Below are 9,307 nucleotides of genomic sequence, written 5' to 3' on the forward strand. Positions count from 1 at the left end.
CCATGCCACTGAATTTCCAGCAAACTGCCCGACTGAGCTGCCCCCCCCCCCCGCCAGAGAACAGTGTCGGACCAGAATTTTATCTATGCCAAAGGGTAACGTTTTAGCAGGTGAGCCCAAAGAGTGGGCTCTGATATATATTAGTGGGTCCGTTTCTGCACCTTTGTGTTAATTTTCATTTGTTCAGAAATATAGTCACTGTCCCCATAGCTCTTGGGATAAAGGCAGGAGACAGGCCTTAGAGATGGGAGGAAAGAAAAGGCACAGCCAGGCTGGAACATTTCTGGCATCATCTTCAAGTCTGGGAAGTTCCCAGGCAATGCTTACCCCTCTTCTCCCTACAGGACTGAGGCCTGGCAAAGAGAAATGTTATGAAGCCCGACTCCCCCCTCTTCCTTTAACTCATTGGAAATGCCTACAACAGAACCAAAATTCCTTTTACACTTAACTTTTGTAAGTAACGTAGCTTTCCTTTAACGGAAGGATTAGAGAGAAGGCAAGGAAACATCACAAGAAGCCTTCATTGGTTGAGTTTCTCCTGGGCTTTTACTCTTCACGTATGATTATCGGGGAAGTCCATATGCTTTGGAAAGTTAACGCGGATTGGAGTTTGAGGCTGCTGACATACCCTTGGCTGGCCTGTGTTTCTTAGAGTCGAGGTTCCCTTGGTTGGCGTGAAGTTTTGGGGTGCATAAATAAAATCAGGCTTCTCTGCGAGGACAGGCTTTCTCGGGTACCCTGCAGGACCCGGGCCCTCTCAGCCTTGGAGGGTGTGACCACGTGTCAGTGGTATTCGATGGCATTACTTTTGTCCCATCTTCTAGACTCCCCAGGTGGCTGCTGGCTGCCCAGCTACCAGTCCTGGGGCTGGAGAGATGTGGGGGGCACACTGATGTCTCCCACTGCTGGCAGCTCCCCCCTGTATTTCTATGCTTCTCTGAAATTTGTCTTTCTGCAGCTACAAAATCCCTGCTAACAGCTGCCTCCCCGCTAAGTACTGTTCCTTGCTTTATTGGTTCTCAACCAGGGGTGAGCTTTGCCCCCTTTCCTGCCCCCTGCTCCTCACAGGAGACAGTTGTCAATGTCTGGAGACATTTTTGGTTCTTACAACTTGGGGTTGTGCTACTGGCACAGGGATACTGCTAAACATCCCACAAGGATGTCCCCGCAATGGAGAATTATCTGGCCTAGGGTTGAGAAACCCTGATGTAGATAAATCAAATGCATCTTCCCTGCTGGTCTTTCATTGCCTTGAAACTGGCGCTATTGCTCAACATTCTTGGGTTACCCTCCACCCAGCTTCACTTTATGTGCCAGGAATGTGGTGGGGGGTGGGGTGGGGAGGGGAGGCTAAGGCCACTGTCTGGGCACAGCAGGTCAACCAAGGACCTCTCTATTCACCAAAGAGTGGTAGATGGCACCTGTGAGAGTTTGAAATTCTTTTAGGAATCTCCAAAAAGAATGATTATGTTCTTAAAAAGATCTATTCCTGTGGGTATGGTACCCTTTGATTGCACCAAATCATTTGAGGGACCTTTGATTAGATTACTTGATAAGATCGTTTAGGGCTTTGGATTGGACGACGTCAGCGAGGCGTGACCCAGGTTGAGTCCCTGCCCTCTGGCTGGGTTTGGTATAAATGGAGACACAGGGAAAAGGGAGCTCTGCGGTATTTGATCCTGCGTACAATATTCGCCTGCAGCTGCAGAAAGGCCGAGAAGCCCCGAGAAGCCCCGAGAGACCCAGAGAGGAGGCCCAGAAAGGGGCCAGCCCCATGCCTGGGGGCCCACAGCTGAGCTCAGAGAGATGAGGGGCCTCCTGGAGGGGAAGGCAGGGACATCAGCAGAGGTCAGAGGTCACCTTCACGTTGCTGGATGCTAGATCACCAGGAGCTGACTTTGGTGAGAAACGTCTCTGATGGTGCCTCAATTTGGACAATTTCACAGCCTCAGAATGGTAAGCTTTTCCCCAAATAAAATCCCCATTCTAAAAGCCAGTCCCTTTCTGGTCCTTTGCATGGTTTATTTGACACACAGGCACAGCACCCCGTTAGTACTAATGTGTACCTCCTCTCTCGTGGTTCTTTCCACGGCGGTGCGCTAGGCAGTGCTGATGCTCATGGGAACTAATTGCTCCGGACTCAAACCTGGGTTTTTTCACCCCATCTTGAGCGCTCCCTGTAGCTGTGAGAAATTTCAGAAATGGGTCTGAGCCCACAGCTCTCCCCCGTCCCTCCTTCATGGGCTCCCCCCCATCTTGGTCATAGCTGTGGTGCCTTGAGTGAATTTCACTCACTAAAGTGAGACGCAGCTTTCTGTCTCTAGAAGGAAGAAAAGTGGACACATTTGTCCCCTCTCAGGGGCTTCCAAGCCTGCTGGCCAGTGTGATGTCTGGAAAGGGGTGCCTTTAAAATTTTGGGAGGCAAGGTACCTTGGTAAGAGATGGAGTTGAGTTGGTCCGTACACCCTTTCTCACCTGAGACAGTCTTTCCTGTCTGGCCAGGGGTGGAGGGCCCTTGCCTTGTGTGGTCCTTTCCCCCCTAGCCTCACCCCCTAGGACAGCTTAAGGTGCTCCCACCCACTGCTGAGGGCAACTGCTCTCCAGGAAGGACAAGCCAGTGAAGGTCCGTATCTTTGCTCTAGCTTATTAAGCTGTCACTGTGATCAGGCAATACGCTAAGAATTTTAGGGACAGGAGTGCCACCCAGTACAGTGGATGGGAGTAGACCCTTTTCAGAGACAACGAAGCTGGAGTAGAGAGAGGTTAGATGATTTTGCCAAGGTCACCTGGTCAACAAAATTGCACCGAGTATTCTCCCCAGGGCCCATCAAAACCCAAAGCTCGTGTCTTTACCACTTGAGAAAAAAGGCTTTGATGGGAAGTGTTTTCTGAAATAACGGTGCTTGTTTGTCACGAAATAGTTAACTATGGGAAGGATGTTTCTCTTTGTGATAAGTATAATTGATTTGAAAAATGGAGCAGGGCCCTATACCAACAAGGGGACCCACACCCGGGGAAGAGCTTTTGTGAAATTTATCCCAAAGCCTTGCCATTTCTTGACTGTTGTGTGACCCCTGAACAATGAGCACTAAGCTAATTCTGTAATATATCCTTTCCAGGTAGACAAAAAAGTTAGCATTTGATGATAATAAAAGGACTACATAATTCTCTCCTCTCTAAAAAAGAGCCTCATGAAAATGTCACATGAACTAATTTAGACTGTCACTAAAAGATGCCAAAACCCTGACTGAAAAGTGAAACGTAGCAATTGTTTGGTTTGCAGAATGCCAAGCTTTTTGTTTAACCGATTTGGTTTTTTTCTCTCCCATTTTACTACGTTTTCTAGGGCATTTACTAGGTATTGTAGGATCTGTACATGGTCTAAAAATGGCATTTGGGTGCTGCCGACCCCGTGAATCTTTAGCACTGGTTCCAATGACAACACACGCTTTCCCTGAAGGTGGGGGACCTGTGACTCAGTTTACTCATTTGTAGAGAGGGAGATGGTGCCCTTACCTGGGGGTTATCAGAGGTGCTCACCCCTCTTTTAGCCTGATAGCCCCCCGTTTCCCTCCTGCCACAGTGGCACCTGCCAGGGTCTTTCACACACGTTTGTGTACTTATCTTTTCTCCCCAATAGACTGAGAATGGCCTTGAGGGCAGGGATCTCCTCCCTTCACTTCTGTGCCCCAACACAGAGCCTGGCCCACAGGTACTCAGTTCATGCTTGTCAAACCAGTGACAAGGGTGTCTGCTTGCAATAACCTACATGTCCATCAACAGGGGACCTGTTCATTAAGCTGTGTAACTTCTACCCAATGGAATTCTAGCTATTATACTAAATGAGGGCATCACCTTTGTGTCTGTTAAGGTCCAATAAAAAGAAAAGGATTTTTCTTTAAACCGTGTTTTTATATACGTGGAAAAGTTCTAGAAGGCTATTATGGTAAGGCAGTCTCTAAGGTGGCCCTGAATGAGCCCTGCCTCTTGGTATTCATGTCTTTTGTAGTCTTCTCCCCTTGAGTGTGGGCTGCACTTTGTGACTTGCTTCTAATGAACAGAATATGGCAAAAGGGATGGGATGGCTAGAAGCCCCAAAGACTATGGCTTCTGTCTCGATATGGTTTCTCTGTCTTGGCTCCCTCAATCTGGCTGGAGACAGCCATATGGGGAGGGCTATGTGGAAAGAAACTGAGGAAGTCTCTGGCCAAAAGCCAGTGAGGAACCCAGCGCCTCAGTCCAAGAGCCCCCGAGCAACTGAGATCTGCCAATAACCATGTGTATGAACTTGGAAGCAAACTCTCTTCAAGTTCAGCCTCATCAGTAACCTTGAACTGGAGGTGTCCAGCTGAGCCACACATGATTCCTGACCCGAAGAGACTGGGAAATGATAAATGCTTGTTTTAGGTATCTACATGTTGGGGTAATTTGTCATGCAGAAATAGAAAACAAACACAGATACGCAATGAACTGTTAAACAGTAGTCACGCTTGGACTTGGGGATGCTACCACTTGCAAGCTGTGTCACCTGGGAAAGTTATTAAATTTCTCTGTGCCTCAGTTTTTATCATCTATGAAATGGGGATAATAATAGTGATGTACTTTAAAGGATTGCTCAGAGGAGCTTTTAGAATAATCGGTGGCATATGGTAAGGACTATTATCTATCTGTCTATCCATATGTTTGCTATAATTATTATTTTTTAAATTTAAAATCCTAATGGATGTTTGCATCTCCTTCTAATATGATTATAGTATTTTCATAGACCAAAATTATTTAAAAATTTAACAGCAGGATGCACAAGTGATGTTAGTCAATTTGGCCTTCTACACTGAAACATTCTGATGGCCAACATCTCTTTAAAAATGATACAATGCCATTTTCTTATTTGGTATAGTACACTTTACAGATTCCATATGAATTACCTCACAATTACCTCAAGAGGGATGCATAATATGGCTATCATTATTGTCTTATCTTACAGCCCATGAAACTGAGCTTAGGTGTCTTTGCCCAAAAGAGAGTAATTGATGAAGAGGAGACTAGAGCTTTCTGGGAACCAAGATCTTTCTACACCATGTCCTATGTCAATGCACAGAAAACTCCAGCTTTTCCAGAATGGCCAGGAGTGACTCTGATGAATTATAAGTCAATTCAATGTGTGGCTAGCTGAAAATATCCCATGAACTTAGAGTCCAGTAAAACACACTTCTCATGAAAACCCTGATGGCATCACAATATTCCTTCTGTGATGCAGTGGGCACCTCAGCATCCCCGTTGTGAACACAGGTGCAGTGACTGTACTGTAAGAAAATTATCACTCAGAATTCTGGACAGATTTATAATTGAGTTCACCATCATATTCACATTTTTATGATGCCCCTCCTGATGGGTTAAGTTGCTGCCACCTCCTCTACAGGGGACCGTGTTGGACTCTTTTAATTTTATTTTTATTTATTTCTCTCCCCTTTCCCCCTGCCCCCATTGTCTGCTCTTTGTGTCCATTTGCTATGTGTTCTTCTGTGTCTACTTGCGTTCTTGTCAGTGGCACCGGGAACCTGTGTCTCTTTTTGTTGCGTCATCTTGCTGCATCAGCTCTCCGTGTGTGTGGCGCCAATGCTGGGCAGGCTGTGCTTTTTTTGCATGGGGTGGCTCTCCTTGAGGGGCACCTTCCTTGCATGTGGGGCTCCCCTATGCAGAGGACACCATTGTGTGGCACAGCACTCCTTGCGTGCATCAGCACGGTGTGTGGGCCAGCTCACCACACGGACCAGGAGGCCCTGGGTACCGAACCATGGACCTCCTATGTGGTAGGCAATGCTCTATCAGTTGAGCCACATCTGCTACCCGTGTTGGACTCTTAAACTTCTTTTCTGAGTGACTTTGGAAAATCCCTTTACATCTTTCTGGCCCAGTTTTCAAAGTAGGAACCTTAGAAGGATGGACCTCATGAGGTGCCTACATGAGAGTAACCTGGAGAAGGTGTATAAAATAGAGACTCCTGGATCCTTGCCTTGAAATTCTCATTCAGTAAGTTTTGGATGGGGCTTGGAAATCTACTATTTATAAAGCTTCCTATCATGAGTAAGGGATGGCTAGTTAGAGATCATGATCTATATATTTCAGGTACTCTGCAGAATGCTGTTAAAAAGAATGAAGTGGATTAATTTGTATTGCTCCCAATCTTCAATATGATTCTTAAGAGGAAAAAGTCAAGGTACACTACAGTACAGCACAGTATGTGTATTGTACTACATTTGTATTAAAATTGTATGCGGAGTCATCAGTATACATAGAAATATAATCGTATATACATAGAAACTGTAGGGTTGCCTTTGGGGAGAGAGACTGGGAGCTAAGGTTTTAGGAGCTCGATGGAGACTTACTTTCCACTGTGTATCATTTGTACCATTTGGATTTTTTTTTAAAGTGAGAAAGTTTTGGAAGTAGTGGTGATAGCTGCACAATACTGTGAATGTAATTAATGCCATCAAAATGGATACTCAAAAATGGCTAAAATTCATATTACATATTTTTTACTGCAATAAAAAAGAAGAGCTTTTAACAGTTGTCTTGTTGAATGTGCCATGATCCCGATTTTACTGATTTTTTTCCTTCATAATTTGTTTCAGATTTATATTTATTTAAACTGCAGCATTTAAACATTATTTTTGGGAGGAGAGAGAGATCATGAATCAAAGGCCTTGGAGATAACATCATGCTAGAAGCCTTTGACTAGACTCAGTAAAATTATCTAGAACCAAGGCAGGTTCTGCCCAAGAGCCAAATCTGGGCTACTCGATTTTTGTAAAATAAAGTTTTGTTGAAATGAAAAAAAAAGAAAAAAGAAAAAAAAAGGAAAACGAGAAAAGTCCATATGTACACAATATCTATTTGAAAACATTTTTAGCACTAGGCATAGTAAACCCATACTGAGTGGATGGGTGGATGAATGAATGAGTAGATTGACAGGTTCATTGATGACAGTGAAAGCTCCTCATGGGACTCTGATGGAAGCAAGGTTTGACCCACTGGAGTAAGTAAGCTCTAAGGCCCCCTCCAGGGAACTGAGTAGATAAGTTTAGAAAATGAGGTTGGATCTAGGTGATAGAGAGCCTGGAAGGCCACTTGAGAGTTTTGGAGTGTGTCTTGCAGTGATCGGGGACACTGTTTTCATACTGTTTTCTGTTACTAGTGAGCAGGATGGCTGGAGAGGGCAGGCTGGTTGAGGAGCCCTGGCAGTGACCCAGGAGGCTGGAGGGGAGGCCTGAGCTAGAAGAGCATCTGGGATGATGCAAGGAGACAGTTGTAAGGGTCTTGAGGAAGTATTAGGTTATGCAACACCTCCTCTCTAATTCATTGATCTCACCCAGGACAACTAACATGGAGGTGATGATGGACAACTGCCATACCAAAGAACCAAGAAGGTCTGCAAATGCAAGCAAGAGAGTTCCATCCATTGGCCCTAATGGGTCGCAGCCCCCTCTCAGTTAGAGGTGGAGTGGACATCACCATCCCAGAATCCTCAGGATTGTTGATTAAAGCAGACTTACTGGTATTCTACTAGAGACTTAAAGTGATTCTAGCAATGAAAGAAATTACATCATCAATGTGGAGGCAGTGGCCATGGAGGTTCTGAGGGCAGGGAGAGGCAAAAAGAGGTATAATGCGGGGGCATATTCAGGGTTTGCGAATTGTCCTGAATGACTTTGCAATGACAGATACAGGCCATTATATAGCTTGCCATGATCTACAGACCTGGGTGGGAGAGACTGTAAACTACGATGTAAACTTTAATCCATGGTTAATGGCAATGCTCCAAAAGGTGTTCATCAATTGCAATGAATATACCACACTAATGAAGGATGTTGTTGACATGGGAAAGTGTGGGAGGGGGAGGGAGTGGGGCATATGGGAATCCCCTACATTTTTTATGTCACATATATGTAATCTAAGTATCTTTGGAAAAATAAAAAATAAAAAAATAAAAAAAAGGAAGTACTAGGTTAAATCATAAGGAATTGCTGATTTTGACTATTCTTGACCTACAAAAACGGCAATTTCATTAGGTTCAACTTCATAGAATTGACAGTGTGAGGTGGCAGATGGGATCTCCAGGGAGCGAGGGAATACAGGGTAAAATTTTGGGATTTATTAAAAATAGAGGAATCAGGATGTTCAAAATGATGCCTAAGTGGCACATCATGGTGTTCTAAGACTCGATGGGAGTCACAGAGCAAATGCTTTGCTTGCTACCTGAACACAGCTTGTATTTTTAGATGCTGTATTTGTGCCTTCTGGAACCATTCCCCCTGCCTAGGAAATGCACTGATTTTTCAAAATAAAGACCCAAGTGGAGGCCTGGTGGGATAGGGAAAAGAACGGTCTACGCAGAGCAGAGTTGGTGAACTCATCGGGGTGGGGCTGCTACCAAGGACTTGAAAGGCACTGAGGGGATTTTAAATTTGTTGTGGTTGGAAATGGACCTCTGAGCAGAGCCGAGCCAGGAGGAAAGTGGTAGCTCAGGAAGATGAAGCCGCAGGAACGTGTAGGCACGGAAGAGAGCAGCGAGACCCGACGGCGGCGGTGAGGACTGCAGGCCGCGCAGGGGTAGCTGGATTGGAAAGGAAGAAAGGAGACAGAGCCTTAGGGCAAGGAGGGAGCATCAGCGCCAGCTGGTTCCAACAGTCTCCCCGCCATTGCGGGCTTGGTCCTCCGTTCTCCACGTCCTCGAACAGCTCTGGGGCCATGGAAGTCACCACCCCGAGCTGGGGGCAGGTCTAAGGAAGACAAAGCTCTTCCTTGCTGGAAGCTTTCGTTTCATGAATGAGTCAAGTTCCTCTTTACCCGCTAAGCCTTCGGAGGTGGGAAGTCTGGGAGACCCTGAATCTCCTCGCTTCCATGCTCCCGGTCCCCAGGGCCTTCTGGGGCCATTGCCTTGCAGGGCGTTATCTAAATGAGCTCCCCTGGCCCAGAGGTGGACACCCTGATTCCAGGCGTGGGCTGAGTAGAAGAATGGGCCTTCCACTCCTGCGGCCTTAGGAAGCATTGGCGTTCTTGACAGCTCATCACACCGCTGGTCCCTGTTGAAGTGGATTCTGACACAAACCACCACGGCGTTCTCACATCGGCCACGAGAATGGGAGACTGGCCGGATGCAGGGGCTGAGGAGGCTTGGACGTGCTTTCCAAGGGGAGGCTCTGTTGTGGGGGACCGGTCAGAGGCACACATTCTCTTTCCTGCTACCTAAGGCCTCATTAGAGAGGAGGAGAGAAGGGAATGGATAACTGTCCTGGATCGGAAGTCC

Source organism: Dasypus novemcinctus, chromosome 3 (genome assembly GCF_030445035.2).
Source record: "Dasypus novemcinctus isolate mDasNov1 chromosome 3, mDasNov1.1.hap2, whole genome shotgun sequence".
NCBI lineage: Eukaryota > Metazoa > Chordata > Mammalia > Cingulata > Dasypodidae > Dasypus > Dasypus novemcinctus.